Source organism: Lactuca virosa, chromosome 4 (genome assembly GCF_052849685.1).
Source record: "Lactuca virosa cultivar CGN04683 chromosome 4, Lactuca_virosa_CGN04683_v6, whole genome shotgun sequence".
Classification (NCBI taxonomy): domain Eukaryota; kingdom Viridiplantae; phylum Streptophyta; class Magnoliopsida; order Asterales; family Asteraceae; genus Lactuca; species Lactuca virosa.
In genome coordinates, this window is record NC_136429.1 from 159,224,107 (window position 1) to 159,241,442 (window position 17,336).

The 17,336-nt window shown below is 36.9% G+C and overlaps 1 long non-coding RNA gene and 1 pseudogene across 1 annotated transcript; both read left to right on the top strand.

Moving 5' to 3' along the window:
* The first annotated feature begins 12,128 nt into the window (after positions 1-12,128).
* LOC145169354 (uncharacterized) lies at positions 12,129-12,519 on the top strand. Its single transcript, XR_013742445.1, has 3 exons — positions 12,129-12,153; positions 12,277-12,341; positions 12,435-12,519. It is a non-coding gene; the product is annotated as an uncharacterized LOC145169354 (long non-coding RNA).
* A 146-nt stretch (positions 12,520-12,665) lies between these two features.
* Positions 12,666-13,771, top strand: LOC145105298 (nucleolar GTP-binding protein 1 pseudogene; annotated as a pseudogene).
* The last annotated feature ends 3,565 nt before the right edge of the window (positions 13,772-17,336 follow it).

The window sequence follows — 17,336 nt, forward strand, 5'->3', positions numbered from 1 at the left end:
AGTCCTGTACAACTCTAATGCATACACTTAACAACTAACAATATTACCATAAACTTTTAGTAGTAGATAACAAGAAACTCCTAGGCTACAAGGCATCACATATATCAAGTAATTAAAGCATGAAACTCCTGAAAGATCCTTAATGAATATACAACCATGCATTTCTAATAGTTGACATATAAACAGATATAACATAGTATATATATTTTGGGAATCACTTTCCTTCTCGAGCCCTGGCTTATTGTACATATAGTGTTTTGGTCAAAAATTAAATAAATAAGAATCAACGAAGTTGCATGAGAGGCTGTGGTGTTTTAGCTATTATAAGAATCAAATTGGGATCAAAATGACAAGAGTGCTTTACAAGGAAAGCCCTTGATCCTTGATAGGATCTCCTACATAAAACCTTGGGAGGTGATAATGATCATCTGTCTTGTTTGATTTTATTGATTAGAATGAAAATTACAGAAATGGTGACAAGAATACAAGTACGAATGTTTTAGTAGCTCTAGTCGTGTGTAGTGTGGAGAATACATGTGTATTTATAGTCTAACTGAAGTAACTAAAAATTCAATATATCCAGGATCCTCTTGAATAAGTATCCGCACGTTGATTGACTTTCCGGGTCTTAAGCCTGATTAAAATGGTTCTTCGGATTTAATGTGTCTTTAGTTGACCATTTATGCAAAAGTGAAGAATAAACAAGAAATATAGTTGTTAATCTTGTTAGGAAACAATAATAATAATAATAATAATAATAAAATAATTAGGATCTTGACATATGTATCGAGATCCTTAGATTTCTTTGAGATCTGGAATCTTCGATGAGATTGAGGATTTTGCCCCTAACAATTTTCCCCATGTTATACCTGCAAAATATTTTGGATTAATTCCTAATATTTTAAAGAGTATAATTTCGTCATATAATTAGAATGAAAATGAAAATAAGGATTCTGAAATCCTAACAGATAATGAAATTTGAATTCTAATAGATAGAATTCTAGTCGTTACTACAGGCTTAATTATCTGTCAAACCATTTCTCTTTCTTATGTGATCTTCACATAAATAGGGCATTAGGGTTATGTACTCCTCTTTAATTCTTCTAGCTATCCTTGGAGCATCACTAGCAATTTCCAAAGGTATCTTTCTTATTCTTTCTCTTTTAATTTGCTGATCCCCCGACCATGGGCAAAAAGATGACCTGTTCTCGTGCTTGCATCACTGCTCTTTCTGAGGACGAATTCAATGATAAAAAGATTTTGACTTATGATGAGTCATGCTCTTTCGACAATGAAGACATTGAATCTATGAAAGCTAGTGGGGCTTTTCCCGCCGGTGTTATTTTTAAACCTTTTGATGTTCTAGCTCAACCAAATGTTGTATCTCAAACTTGGGTCTGTTTTCCTGAATACCCTTTCTCCCTAGGTCTTTCTTACCCTTTTCCTCGCATTGTTTATGAGTTTTTCAAGGTCACCAACATTTCTTACATCCAAGCCATGCCAGTGGTCTAGAGAGTCCTTACCTAGGTTGATCGGTTGGATCAATCCAAGGATCTGAACATTGGTTTGCCTGAGTTAGCCCATATTTTTGATCTTTCCACCTTTGGTTCTTCTCATTTGTTATTAAGAGTCTAACCAAACAAATCACATCTTAGTTTAAAGTCCAAGAAAACCGGTGGTGCTTGTAAAGAAAAGTATTTTTTCGTTATACGTGAATCTATCCCTGATGGTGATTTCCTACCAAAAACCTAGATAAAAAGGGTAGGGTTTATTTATAATGTTAAGGATCCTGAGATTCACTTTCTTATTTTGTTTGTTTTGATGCATCTTTCATGTTTGAGGAAGTTGTCCTTGCCGCCGCAGACACTAAAGATAAGGTTTCCAACTTTCTTGCTTTATCTGTGGCTGATAGATCTTTCAAGTTTGAACATTCCAACGTCCAATAAGGTTCTTCCACCACTACTCCAATGGTTACTGGTAAGGATCCTGATTTTATACTCAATTCATTATGAGAATCCCAGATTAGTGAGGATCTTTCGTAATGCATAGGATCCAAGGTCACACGCTCTAGTGCTCGCTTTTCCCTCTCTATTCTGGAAGACAATATGTCCAGTGGTATGATTATGGTTAAAAAGAAAAAGGCCTCCTCCCCTTCCTATGAAGAGGGATCAAATTGATCTTACTGTAAAAACTCCAGGATCTCGAAAGAGGAAGACTGCCGAGGGCGTAGATCTGAGCCTGGAAAATCTTGGAGCCGAAGAGGCACTTAGGAAGCTGGTCTCCTTTTCTCAAGCTGTAAGTATCTTTTGAATTTTGACCTTTGTTTTTTGACTTTTGATTTTTCTGATTGTATTCTTTTTTCAGGTCTCTGATTACATCTCCCAGTCTACCATTAATCTGAGGATCAGGTCTGGGAAGGCCGAATGAGCCTTGAAGGAACAGGTGAGGGTCTGGAAGGAAACCAATGAAGATCTCGTGATGAGGGTAGAGTGGTTGAGCTAGGAGAAGGTGGAGAAAGGGGAGGATCAAGATTTTGGAGATCGAGGAGGTGATCGTTGAGCTTAAAAGCAGTGCCGCAGAGGCCGTTTGGGAGGAAAATATCAAGCTCGGAGAGGATGTGAAGAATGCGGGATCCTGGAACGTAGCCGGTTGGCGTGAAGCCTGGCTAAGTTGACTGGCAAGCCTGTTAATGCTGATCAGGATCCTGTAGAGAAGAAGAAGAAGAAGAAGAAGAAGAAGGAAAAAGATAAGAAGAAGAAGAAATAGGAAGAGAAGACAAAGAAGACCCCAACTGGGGGTAGCCAAGCCTAGGATTAGGTTTGATTAATTTAAAAACATTTTAAAATTTTGGTGTGTAAAACAATATTTTCCTTTTTGTGGGGTTGATGGGAAACCTCTTTTTATCTGATGCTTTTGCATGCTTATATCTTTTTCTGCGAGGTTGATGTGGTTGTAGGATCAAAATATATTTTTTATAAGGATCCCCAGATGATTAGAATCCTGAAAGGTTCAGGTATTACAAGAACTTTTAGGATTATAATAATCTGAGATAACTAATCATATGCTTAAGATCTTGAAATAGTTAGGATCGTCAGTTAAAAAAGGATAATCTTTCAATTATAATGTAGGAGAGACTTCTTATATGGAAAATAGATTTTTAGGAAATAAGGATAGATAAAACCTAATGATCCTTAGGTCTTGTCTTACCCTTTAAAATTTTCCTTTAAACTTCTGACTTTGGAGAAGCTTCGTGTCGTAAGTCCTTCAGTTTCCTATGTTCATGAAACTTGTATAGGGAAGATCCTTCTTTGGATAGTCCTATTTAGGAATTTGCTGAAGAAGATCCATACTTAGGTTTTATTGGGGAAAACCCCAATTTAGAAAATATTGTGGAAGATCCAGCTTACGATACTCTGGCGAAGATCTCAACTTAAGGTATTCTGGGGAAGATCCCAGATTAAGATGTTCTGGGGAAGATCCCAAATTAAGATTATACTTGGGAAGATCCCAAATTAAGACTATATTGGGGAAGATACCAAATCGTAAGATAACATGATAATGTTATAACATGCATATTATTCTTTAGGATGTTAACTTATGTTCAGAAATAGGAGGGTTGCCAAGTTACTAAAGCGTGAAATGATCCCTTTATTTACATCCCATAGTTAGATATCGTGCATCCAAGCGAGGTGTAAAAACCTAAACACAGATGAAATAGGTTATTAAATCTTTAAACCTTAGAGGAGATTAAGTACCCTTGATCAGAGGAGAGATGCTCGGTCTCTATTCGTAGCGGCTAGGATCCTTGAGCTTCTGCATGTGGCCAACGTTAGCTTAGGGTGGGCATTAGCCTAGATAACTCCCATCCAATTCTTAAGTTAGTAATGTTCTTAGAGAGAAAAATTTAATAAAAGGAAAAGGTGAAGGAAAGGGGTGTTTGCATACCTTGTCTTTGTCCTAATGAAATATCGTGACTTTGACTTACATGAAATATGGCTTGAGATGTATCGCATTCCATGACCTTGGTAAGAGATTTCCTTCTAGAGTAGCCAGCCAATATGCCCCTTTCCTACTTCTGAATCGATGAGATAGGTGCCTTCCCATTTAGGCGCCAACTTACCATCTTTAGGATCCTTGGTGTTTTGGAATGCTTTACTTAAAACCAAGTCGCCTACTTGGAATCTTCAGATCTTAATAATCCTATTGTAGGCTTTAGTGATCCTTTGTTGATTAGTTGCAATATGGATCTTGGAGAGGTCCGTTATTTCATCAATTGTATCAAGATCCTCATCTAGGATCCTATAGTTATCGTTTTGAGTTTGGAGCTGGTACCTCGCCGTTGGGATCACTACTTATGTGAGGATCATGGCTTCTACTCCAAACACTAAGGAGTATGGGGTTTGTCCTGTTGCCATTTTAGTTGTGGTTCTATCTGCCCATAGCACGAAAGGAAGTTCTTCAACACATCTTCCTTTCTTTTCTCCTAATTTCTTTATAAGGTTATTAACTATGATCTTGTTTCTAGAATTTGATTGTCCATTAGCTTGAGGATGAACTGGTGTGGACATTATCATTTTAATTCCCCAACTGGTGCAGAAGTCCAACGTTCTTTTTCTTATGAATTGGGATCTATTGTCGCATATGCTTTCAGCAGGGATGTCGATTCTGGTGAGGATGTTTCGGTTGAAGAAGGAGACTACCTCTTTATCTCTTATTTGAAAAAAATCCATAGCTTCTATCCACTCTGAGAAATAATCTGTCATTACCAGCATGAAAATCTTTCCTACTGATTCCTTAAGCAATTTACCAACTATGTCCATTCCCCACTTCATGAATGGCCAAGGTGAGATGATGTGATGTAAGGGTTCTGCCGGTTGGTGGAGGATGTTGCTATGTATTTGATAAGCATCTGATTTATGAGCATGTAGGAAAGCATCTCTCTTCATGGTCTGCATGTAGTATCCTGTTATCAACACTTTGGAACTTAAGGATTTTCCACCCCAGTATGGTTGCCATAACCCCCATTCATGTATGTCTTTCAATACTTCCATAGCTTCATGATCCTCTAGGCATCTTAGATATGGTCCCGCCAAGATTTTTTTGTACAATAATCCTTGGATCTTGACAAAGCTTGAGACCGTTGTTCTGAATGATCTATCGCTTTTTTCTTCTTTTGGGATTGTGCCATTTTGGAGGTATTCTATACTAGGTTGGGTCCAGGATCTTGGATGTTGTTGTGGATCCTGGCTATTTGGTCTGGGATCTTGAGAGTCGAGATCATGTTGAGGGGGTTGGAGATCAGGATGTTCAGTTGCTGCAATGCTAGCTATTCGTTCATGGGTAGTGAGGTCTCCTAGTTTGTTGTTTGGATCTTCTATTACTGAGATCATTATATAGACTATCGAGATCCTGGTTTCCAGTGGGATCCTAAGAGACGATCCTAGGTTGACTAGTTCGTCTGCTTCAATGTTATCTTCTCTAGGAACTTGGATTAAGCTAAAGTTTTCAAATTATAAGGCTAAGGTTCTGAGTATTTGAAGGTATCATGCTAGTCTTTCACCTTTTACTGCATAGGATCCATTAAAGTGGTTAGTTACTAATAATAAATCTGTGTATACCTGAAGATCCTTGATTTGAATATCCTTGCCTAGTTGTAGTCCCAAGATTAGTGCTTCGTATTCCGCTTCATTGTTGGTTGCATCGAATTCATAGCTAACGGCTTGGGGTAGTATGTCCCCATGTTGCCCTGAAGTTGGATCTATCTATAAAGAGCGTCCATTTTCCCATTTTTTCTTCTTATATAAGTTGTTGAGCTTCTAATTCTACTTCAACTTGTAGCTTATCACTAAATTCAGCCACAAAATCTATCAGGGCTTGTGATTTTATTATGGATCTTGGTTCGTATATGATGTCATATGTACTGAGCTTCACTGACCATTTGGCTATTCTCCCTGACATTTATGGTTTTCTCATAAAGTTCTTAATAGGATAGTTAGTTTTTACATGTATGGTATGAGTTTCTAAATAATGTCTTAATTTGGTAGAAGCTGTAACTAGTGTAAGTATTAGTTTTTCAAGATGAGAATACCTAGTCTCAGGATCTAAGAGACTTTTACTTACATAGTAAATGGGATGTTGATCCCCATCGAGAACCTTGGCCAGGTCTGAACTTACAACATTTGAGGACACTGAAAGATATAGGAGGAGTGGTTTTACATCCAATGGCTTTACAACCAAGGGTGCTGAGCTTAAGTACTTGTTGAGTTCTTGGAAGGCATCTTCATGTTCCTTGGTCCATTCAAACTTCTTTTTTTCTTTAAGATATCGTCGGAACTATTAGGAGCAGGATCCCATAATCATATTCAGGATCCTTAATATTTATGAAACCTCAGGATCCTTAAATATATCACAAGATCTTGATTATTATCACTAATATTTACTAACATTTGTAACGGATAAGTTCTTCTTTCTTTTTCTCATATATGAAAAATTATTCAACACAAGAGTCATTCTCAACGGAGAGTCACTTCAACTAAGCTTAAGACTCAGGAATACCAAGTCAAACAACATGCAAATACTTATTCAAGGAGGATCCCAGAAATCTCGGACTTCTTGTTAATTAGCTTAGACTATAAATAACAAATGTAACTCGCACACTACACATATGATTAGCTCTACTACTACACTTGTACTCGTATTACCTTCAGAATCTTTGTAATCTCATATTTAAATCAATAAAATACAACGAGGCAGGTGATTATTATCACCTCCCAAGGTTTTATGTCGGAGATCCTATAAAGTATAAAGGGCTTTCCTTGTAACTCAGTTGTCTCATTTTGATCATCATTCTATACTTACATTACACTACATTAACACCACAACCTCTCATATAATTTGGTCGAATTACACTTGATTGATTTTTGACCAAAACAATTTGGCGCCCACCGTGGGGCCGTGGCATTCACAATCGTTCGAGAATCATGTCTACTCAACCAACCTTATCCTCTTCTTCCATTCATCCCATTTATTCTAAAAACCTTCCTCCACCCCGAGGAGGAGCTCCCAAGAAAACTTCTGAGGCACCGAAGAAAAATACCTCTCCGGTCACTACCCAAGTATTTCAGGATCCTCCTGTATTGATTTCCAATAACGAGCTCTTCGCTATGAGGAATAGACTAGAATGACAAGCCACTCAGCAGCAGGAGGAAAATAGGACGATACTCAAGGAAATAGAGATAATGAGGACAGAGATCCACAAACCCGAAGAAGTAGCACCCTCGATCTTGCAGCTCAAGATCCTGAACTTTGACAATACGAGATCCTAAGGAAACCGCCGCGAGATAGGATCCTCAATACCGGCCCCTGCTCTCACTTGGGGTTCAACTCCAAAAGAGTAAGCTCATATGATCCAGGATCCCGACGAAACCTTCGTTACTTCCAATAACAAGAATCCTGGTAACTCCGTAAATAATAATATTTTTAATGCTAACTCCATGGATGTTGATGCAGGAATAAGCCCGATCATGGCCAAGGAACTTCAGCAGTTAAGGCAAACGATCTAAAACGTGCTCGGGGTGGGCCATCCTAGAAGTTTCCCAATAAGCCACACGATCTCAAGATTTGCTCTGACGATTGTTGATACCGAATTCCCAAAGCGTTTCCAAACTCCCAGCATGAAGCCTTATGATATGACTACAGATCCTGAAGAACATATGGCACAATATAGGAAAAAATGGATATCATCCTCATTCCCACACATTTGAAGGAAACTTGTCTATGCAAGGGTTTTGGCTCGACCCTCATAGGATCAGCCTTGAAATGGCTAGTAAATGTTCCTCCTTACTTCATTACTTCGTTTGCACATTTAGTTAATATTTTTAACAACCAATTTTCTTGCAGCAAAACATTTGAAAAGATCACTAGTGATCTCTATCGGGTGGTTCAGGATCCTAAGGAATCCTTCAGGGATTTCATGAACAGGTTTGGTAGGGAAGCTCTGAATATCCCCAAAATAGATATGGCGAATGCCGTAGAAGCCTTCAAAATGGGCTTAAAGAAGGACTCCCCTTTCTATGAAGACCTTGTGATGACTCCATGCAAAAGAATGAATGAAGTAAGGAGCAGTGTAGTGAGGTTCATAAGGCTCGAAGAAGACAAGGAGATCCAAAAGAGGACCAACCCACCAAAATCATATGATAACCCCAATAGAAAGGCCAATTCCTCGGTCCAAATATCCTATAAATCCAAACCCTATTCCAAACCTGATCATCACAATGTCAATGCCCTCGAAGATAAAGGGGAGGAAGAAAAATTTCCTAAGATCACTGACTATTGTTTTTCTGTGGATGTTTCAGGTTTAATATTTGCTATGCAGGATCTTGGAGACAAAGCAAGATGGCCAAGAAAGGGAGAAAAGTCCACAGCCTGGAAAGACAATTCTAAATAATGTGCGTACCACGAGGACTTTGGTCACATCACGGAAGATTGCATAGCCCTCAAAAAGGAGATCAATTATGTGCTTATAAAGGGATACCTGAAGGAGATCCTTGGAAGAAGAAAAGAAAGATCCAAAGAAAAGGATCAGGATCCTCATAATATCCTAGAAAAACCAGGATCCCCTCCTGCGGATGCTAAGGTAATCAATGTAATCTCTGGTGGATCTGACTTTGTGGTACTTCTTACTCTACAACAAAAAGACATGCTAATGTGTCAAAAACAGAGAAATAAGAAAGCCCTCAGAAGAATACGTCGATCACGAGCGAGAAGGAGATTAGCTTCGACGAAATAGATAGAAAGAGCGTCCAAGATCCCCACCACGATGGACTGGGGATCACTCTTTACATCGCTAACCATTTTGTCAGAAGGATCCTTGTCGATAGAGGATCCTCAGTCAATATTATTCTCTTGGATGATTTAAAGAGAATGAACATCCCCGAAAGAGAAATAGTCAAAAGATCTTTAGTACTAATAGGATTCAGTGGCGAAACAAAGCATATGGTCGACGATATAAAGATAGCTATCTACGTAGAGGGGGTAAACTCTATGCAACGTTTTGTATAATTAATACATTATACTCTTATAATGTTATACTGGGAAGACCATGGATCCACGATATGAAGGTTGTCCCCTCAACATACCATTAGTGTGTTAAGATGCCCACTCCATGGGGGATATTAGAAATCACAGGTGGTCAAAAAGAATCTAAGGAGTGTTACAAGTCCTCAATGAAACCTTTAACGGTGCCTAGACAAGCATAGAAATTAAAGCAGGGGGGACGAGGTGTGCTAGAAAAAGAGAGCAGGACGTGAAGGAAGTGCCCTTAAACCTCGAGGATCCTGAAGCCAAAGTCCTTATAGGATCCTCATTACCAGAGCATATCGAACAAGGACTAATAATGTTCCTAAAAGATAGGAGCAAAACGTTCGCCTCGAAGCACGAGGATATGATAGGTTTAGAGACAAATATTATAACCATAAACTTAACATTGATCCTTCTTTCAGACCAATACACAAAAAAAGAAGGAAGTTTGCACCATAAACAAATCAGATCATCCAAGAAGAAGTAGAAAAACTTCTTAAAATCGGGATGATCAAGGAAGTGAAGTTCCCAAGGTGTCTAGCCAACGTGGTCGTAATAAAAAAGAAGAATGGAAAGTGGAGAGTATGTGTAGATTATACGGATCTTAATAAGGCTTGCCCTAAGGATCCTTTCCCCATGCCACTCATAGATTTCATGATAGACTCCACAGCTGGACATTAATTGCTAACGTTTATGGATGCATCAACAAGGTTCCAACAAATTCAAATGGAACCATTTGACTAGGAGGAATCCGCATTCATAACCCCAACATGTGTATATTGTTACACTGCTATGCCTTTTGGTCATAAAACACTACAAGAAAAAGACCCTTTACGACGCGCAAACCACGACACTCATTGATTTATGTTACGCAAAAGAGAGTGACATTAAAAAAGTGTCATCCCTTCAAAAAATTTAAGGGTTTAGGTCACGCATTATTGCGTGCCCTTAAATTAGTGTCTCATGTAAAAAAAACTTAAAAACACGGAGGGCACTTTATCTAAAATGTGCGTCCTCTGTGAATGTCGCTTTATGTTTTTTACTCAAAACGCTTGTTCTTGAGGAAATCCTCTTAAAATTCTAAAAATTTTAAATACCCCGCTTCAACATCTCCCTTCGTTCTCTTCTTCCCTTCTCTCTGCAAACCCAGAGATATAGTGTTCCTCAGCCTCTCCTCTTCCGATCTACCCTACTTTCCGATAATATAAATGTTAAGAATCATTTAGGGTTTGTTAATTGGTAAGAAACATTTTGTCCAAAAAAATTAAAACCCCTTTTCGATCGATCCTCTCTCAGTATCCCTTGTTCCCTCTACTGATACCTCTAACCAAACCCTTAGCATCCCAAAACAACCCTAAAGCCCCCCACACAATAACTAGGGTTTTTTCACGTCAACATTCTCCAGACGATCGAGCTAGAGTACGACTGCAACACTTCATCTCACCGGCCGGCGACCTCATCAGGCTCGCCTCACTTCACCGGCGATTGCGACTCATCAGCGTCACCGTCTCGGAGACTACGTCCCGACCCAATTTTGGTTGAATCCCTTGCCTCTGATACCTTATTTTCCTCTGATATCTTAATTAGTTGAGGGCGGCGACAGTGAATGAAGTCGAGGGCGGTGATGATCGTTGGAGACTCACTTGGGCGAAAGCAATAGGAGTTGCTGATTTGTATGACGTCGTCGGCCGTGCCACAGTCCACCACCAAGATAAGTATCGACGATCCTATCTCCACATTTAAGTTTTTGGTAAAGCATTTACATATTTTCACTCCTCTTTATTTGATCGATTTGAATATGGTGGGTGTAGTGTCGCTTAGTTTGTTTGATCGAAATCTGTGAATTAGGGTTTCGGTTTCTTCAACCCCCCTGTTGGTATTGGTGTGGTGTGGATTTGGTGAGATGAAGCTGGTATTTTTCAGGCATATACTGAATAGTGAACTCTGAGTAAATGTGAGGACCTAAATAGAGTTATTTTTTCATCTATAAACAAAAAAATATATCTTCTTGGGTAGAAATGCAGTCTAGTTTGCTTGTTTTTTTTTCTTCTTATAATTCTTGAGTACATGCAGAGTTTTTAAGACTTCCAGTTTTGTTTTCTGTTCAGTGATATTGGTGATGAGGCAATTTTATCTGCATTATGGGAGAGATATCAAAGTGTCTCTGAAAAGGTATTGCGATATCACTGCATAAACTATTTATTGATTAAAATTGAACTTTTTTCATACATTACCTAACATTGAATTGTCTTAATTTGCAGGCAGAAATACAAAAGGCTTTTCATATATTTCTTAAACAATTTTTTGTAATATACAAGAATTAGGAGCCATTACATTTAGATAATCCCATAGAAGTTGCTTTGGGTGTCGCATCTGGGGAGGAGTCTGAAAATCCTGATGAGGTTATCATTGGTTGTTCTACTGCACATCCTGCTGAAATCATAGTGATCTTGATAGAAGAAGTTACAAATATAACAGCTATGGTCACTGAATGTAAGTTAACCTATTTTTCATTTTTTAATCTTCATTGGTTTATATTCTTATGAGTAAAAGTATAACAACCCATATGAAACCAGTCATATGTGGAACTAGTTTATGCTTAATCAAGTCCTTTTCTGAAATAAATATGTGTGTTATTTTTGGTACTCATTTAAGTTTATGATGAGTTCTCACCACAAAGTGCTTTATATTTCCTGCATGAGATTACTTCAATAAACATTAATGATTTGCCTTCATTGACTGGCATATCAGGGTCTTCAAGTAGCTTGGTCATTACACCTGAAGGTTTTCGTGTCTTAAAATGTTTGACTATCATGACCCGTTCAATGCATAACTGTAAAGTTTTGGGGTATTATGGTGGTATTCAAAAGCCGACAACACTAGTGAAAGGTATATTATGGTTTTGAATCTACTTTGAGAAAAGTTATTGGCTCAGAACCTGTACAAGCAAGCCAATTCGTTGAATATGTATTTGGTCAATTAAAGTCTATAAATGATGCATACATCCAAAGGGATAATACCAATGTTTCTAATGACATCAAATAGACTTGATTGTGACCACTAATGGTTCATCAGGTTTGTTGATTTTTATTTTATTTTATTTGAAGTGCATTATCTGGTTTAATATGAAATGATTCATGTTGAAATTGGTTTCTTTTATTACTCCCTAATACTTGATATCTTATTTTTCTCATGCAGGTGCTAACAAATATGGTGTCATTATCATTGTTGTTGTTGTTGGATACGGATATGTTTGGTGGAAGGTAAATATAAGCTCATATATTAATATTTTTACTTTTTTACAGTTAACTTGTACATAGTTTTTCTTCAACTAACATATATGGTATCATTAACAGGGTTGGAAACTTCCTGATATGATGTTTGCTACAAAATGAAGTTTATCTGATGCCACAAGTGCTGTAGCTAAACACCTTGACACTGTCTACTCATCACTTGTAGTAAGTTATTAAAAAACTTTGTTATTTAAAGTTTAAACAAGTTTTAGGTATATTTTTTTTTGTTATTAATTTGGGTTGTTTATTATGTTGTTTAGGCTACCAAGAGACATTTATCTACAAGGATTGACCATGTTGATAGTAGTCTTTAACAAGACGGATTTGCAATATTTGGAAGGGATTTCGGAAGATGATAAGAAGTTAGTTGAAGAGATGAAGTCAGAAGCAATGAAGACTTTGGTTGTAGATGGTCAATAGGTGTTGTTGACCATGAGTACTTTGACTGAAGAAGGGGTAATCGCGGTAAAAAACGCAGCTTGTGAGAGGTTATTGGATCAGAGAGTTGAAGTCAAAATGAAGTCAAAGAAAGTCAAAGACCTGTTTGTATACCTGAAAGTGTTCTTGAAGCTAAAGCCATGGAAGCTGAAAATGTGAAGAGGAAACTCGAAAGGGATAATGAGAATGAAAATGGTGGAGCGGGTGTTTACTCTGCAAGTTTAAAGAAACATTATCTTTTAGCTGATGATGAATGGAAGGAAGATAACATGCCTGAAATACTCGATGGGCATAACGTGTATGATTTTATTGACCAGGATATTGTACAGAGGCTCGAGGAATTGGAGAAAGAAGAAGGGCTTCTTCAAGAACAGGGAGATGGAGAAGATGAAGAAACGGAAGGTGAGGATTTGACTCCAGAACAACAGAAAGAGCTGAATGAAATCATGAAAAATAAAATTATATTAATTCGTGAACATAGAATCAAGAAAAGCATAACAGAAAGCAGACCAATTGTTCATAGAAAATTCGATAAAGACAAAAGATTTACATCAGAAAGAATGGGGAGACAGTTGTCATCATTAGGGCTTGATCCATCAAAAGCGAGGAAAAGGGTGAGAAGTGAGTCAAGGGGTAGAAAGAGGGAGAGGTCAAGTGATCATGGTGATGGAATGGATGTGGATGCTGATGAAGGGTCGAATAAGAAGATGAAGATTAGGTCAAAGTCAAGGTCAATGTTGAGGGCAAGGTCAATGTCAAGGCCACCTGTGCATGAATTGGTTCCAGGTAAAGGGTATAAGGATTCAGCTCAAAAGGTGAAGGCGTTTAAAATGGGAAAGAGTTCAGTTCATAAGAGGAATAAGGCTGCTAAAAAGGGTGAGGGCGATAGAGTCATTCCGACATTGAAGCTGAAACATTTGTTCTCTAGGAAATGGTCAAACGGGAAGACTACTAGACGTTAAAGAGGTAAATTATATTTTTATTTAATTTTTATGTGTTAATTCTTTTGTGTTTAGGTTGCAGAAAGTATTGCTTCTAAAAAAGAGGAGGTACGACAAGATAAAGGTTGGCTAGTTTCTTTGTGTTTTGTATGTAAAATATTATGTTGATTTATGGAATATTTTGTTAAAACAAACTTGTAGGTTTCTTTAATATGTGGGGATACCAAAGTGATTGCTCTAGATGTTCAATCTGTACATAATGCGGTTTACACCATGGTGTGGTTCCTTTCCATTTTGTCTTGTGACTTTGTAGATATTGTTTTTTGAGTTGGATATGTGGTCTGATAAATTATTGTTACAGGAGAGTAGGTTGAGTAGGGTTGAATTGAAACAGGTGCTGAATATTGTAGAGTAAAGCTATATAGAAAGTGAGGTCAAAGTTGTTATTATACTTCTTATTTGTTGAAATACATTCATTAATTTTAATTAATAGTGTATAAATTAGAGTACCTTTTGACATGCGATTTTTTCTAGCTTAATGAGACATTTATTACAAATAATTTTGAATTTTTGTTGTCTTTTGTAGGGAAATCCATCAAGTTCATCAAGGCCAGCTCTTGAATTACCACAGAGGGTAAACTTCTAATCTTATACAAATACAATGATTTGCTAAATGCAAGAAATAGCAATGCACTTTTATTTATTAGTTTTATTAAAACATCCTAGTTTAATTTGTTTCCATTATAGGATTGTATGTTCAATTTATTTGTTATATCTTATGTTGATCTGATCAAATTAGTTAATAACATATTTATATAACAACTCTACCAGGTAGCTAAACTTGATTGTGTGAGTAATACAAGTTTTTGTTTTTTTTGTTTTTTTTGTTTTAGCTAATGTTCAAGTCATTACTTGCCATCCATTCCCAGTGGACATAGGGCATGAGATGCACTTGTTGCACATGGTCAGTAATCATGTCGTGTATCTAAAATCCAATCGCCGCCATTGATCCATGTCGACCTCGATCTAGATCAAGGTCACTGAGGGTTGTTAGTTTTATAGGAATGTATAACCCATGTTAGCAATGTATTATTTTTGTTTAACATTTGAATGATTATTTGTTTGACATATTATAATTTGTGGAATTTATTTTATTTTGTGTATGAAATTTTATTTTATATTATGAGACATTAAACGTGTGATGTAATTTGAAAATTAGTAAATTTACAAAAAATATATATATATATTTTAACACATTTAAACTTTATGACACGCAAAAATGTGTGTCGTCTTTCTTTATGACATGGGCTTTAATGATACGTAATGCAAGTCGTAAATGTGAATCGTTTTACGACACGCGAATGCGTGTCATCTTCTTTATGACAGGGCCTTCCTTGACACGCATTGTGCGTCGTAAACGCGCGTCGTAAATGCGCGTCTTAAGGTTACGACGCACAAAATCGTGTCGTCTCTCGTTATGGTAGGGCCTTCCTTGACGCGCATTTGCGCGTCGTCTGAGCGTTTTACGACACGCATTGCACGTCGTAAAAGGCTGTTTTTCTAGTAGTGAAAATACAGGTCCAACATTGTCACAACTGGCATTTAAGCCAACAAATTCTGTGATCATGTAAACGTCATCTATGATAATATTTGTAACTCTAACTTGACATCATGCACTATGTTCATTCTATGACAACTAACTTAGCCAAGATCCATAATTGTAGTTCAAAACTCTACGCAAAACATTTCAGAAAGTCAATTGGGAGTTGAAAACCCTAAAAATCCCGGTTCAAGTTCTTTATGGACTAGAATTTTCTTATTGGGCCTAATGGACCAATAAGCATTCAATTCAGCTATTTTGGGCTTAGAAACCCTATTGGATTCTAAATGGACCCAATTCATAAATCTATAACATTTTGGACCATATGGGCCTAGAATGATTCATTCTAACCCTAATGGGCCTTAATGGACCATAAACTCCCTTTCTTTTATTCAAATGGGTTGTGAACCATCCTAAGGGCCCAATGGGCCGAAAAATATTATGGGGCCTATGAAATTCGATCAAAGCCTAGGATTTGAGCCCAAAGCTATTTCACCTTCATTCATTGAGCCCATTCTCGGCCCAATGTGTTTATATAAAAAAAGGAAAGGATTTGCATGGGAAGAGGTGATGACACCTCATGTTTATTTAGAGGGTAACCAAGCTAAGTACATGGCATACATCTAAGAAAAAACATTAGCCATGGTGTATTAACCACTAACCTCTCTCTCTTCCTTCTCCTTATCTTTGGCCGAGAAGCTCCACAAACACACACATTCCACCTTCCAACTCACTTAAAATTTCCTCTCAAGCTTAAAGAAATACTCTCTCATTCTCTTGCCATTTTCGTGACCTTGATGTGTGATTTCCGAGAGCTCTTCAACAGTCATCATCTATTTGGTAAGTTGTTATCATATTTAAGTCTTTGATTTTAATCCTTAAGCTAAGAACACTCCCTCACAAAGCTTCATTTCGTGATCATGTTTCCTAGAAACATTCAAGTTCGAAAACTTCTTCAAGGAAGCAATCAAGGTCGAAAACGCCTTCAAACCTCATTCATCTCTTCATCAAAACCGATCCAAACCCTAAAGTGAGTTCATACCCCCTTGTTTTCGGTTTTTACATGTTTTTGGGGGAGAATACAAGTGTTTATGTGTAGATCTGTGTATTCATGCATGTTATGTGTGATTTTCTTGGTTTACGTTGTGATTATGTGATAAAACTTGATGAATCTCGAAAATTCTAACAAAATGGGTGGGATTCATAAACTAAAACACTCTAAACATCATACTATAAAGATAAAAGTGTTATACATGCCTAAGATGTGAAAAACAAAACAAAAATCTTGTATAAGGACCATTGTTGACAAGTAAACAAAAGATTGGGATAATTTTGCCACTTACGGTTTTGTGAGGATCAAAAGGGGTCACATTTGTATAAAAATGAGTTTTTATAACAACTATACTTTCCAAAGGACCAAAAGTGTAATATTTTGCATTATGGGCCATAATTTGGGCCTTACGGATTTTTGGGCCCAAATTGCAAAAATATAAATTTCCATGGACTAAAATGTTATTTGATTCAAAACTTGAGTCAGAAATGAAAACTTACAAATTTAGGGGCTGAAAATGACTCTTATTTCAAAATTGGGCCAAAAATGTTAATTTTATAAAAATTGAGCCGAAAATGTCATTTTATTGAAATAAGGGCTGAAAATGTAATTTTCTGCAAAGATGGGCTGAAAATGTCAATATATGTATTTTTTGGTCCAAACCCGTTTATTACTAAACATTTGGGGCGAAAATATAATTTTTTATAAATTAATGGGCTAAAATGTTATTTTTAATTAAAATAGACCAAAAATGACATTTTATGTAAAAATAAGCCTTTAAATGTTCAAATTAGTTTTTAAGGGACCTAAAGTGTAATTTTTATTAAACACGAGTTCAAATTATAAAATTTTGACGTATCGAACTAAAAAAATATCATTATAACAAAACACTGGACTTTTTATAACATTATGGATAAATGTTTCGACTAAATGAA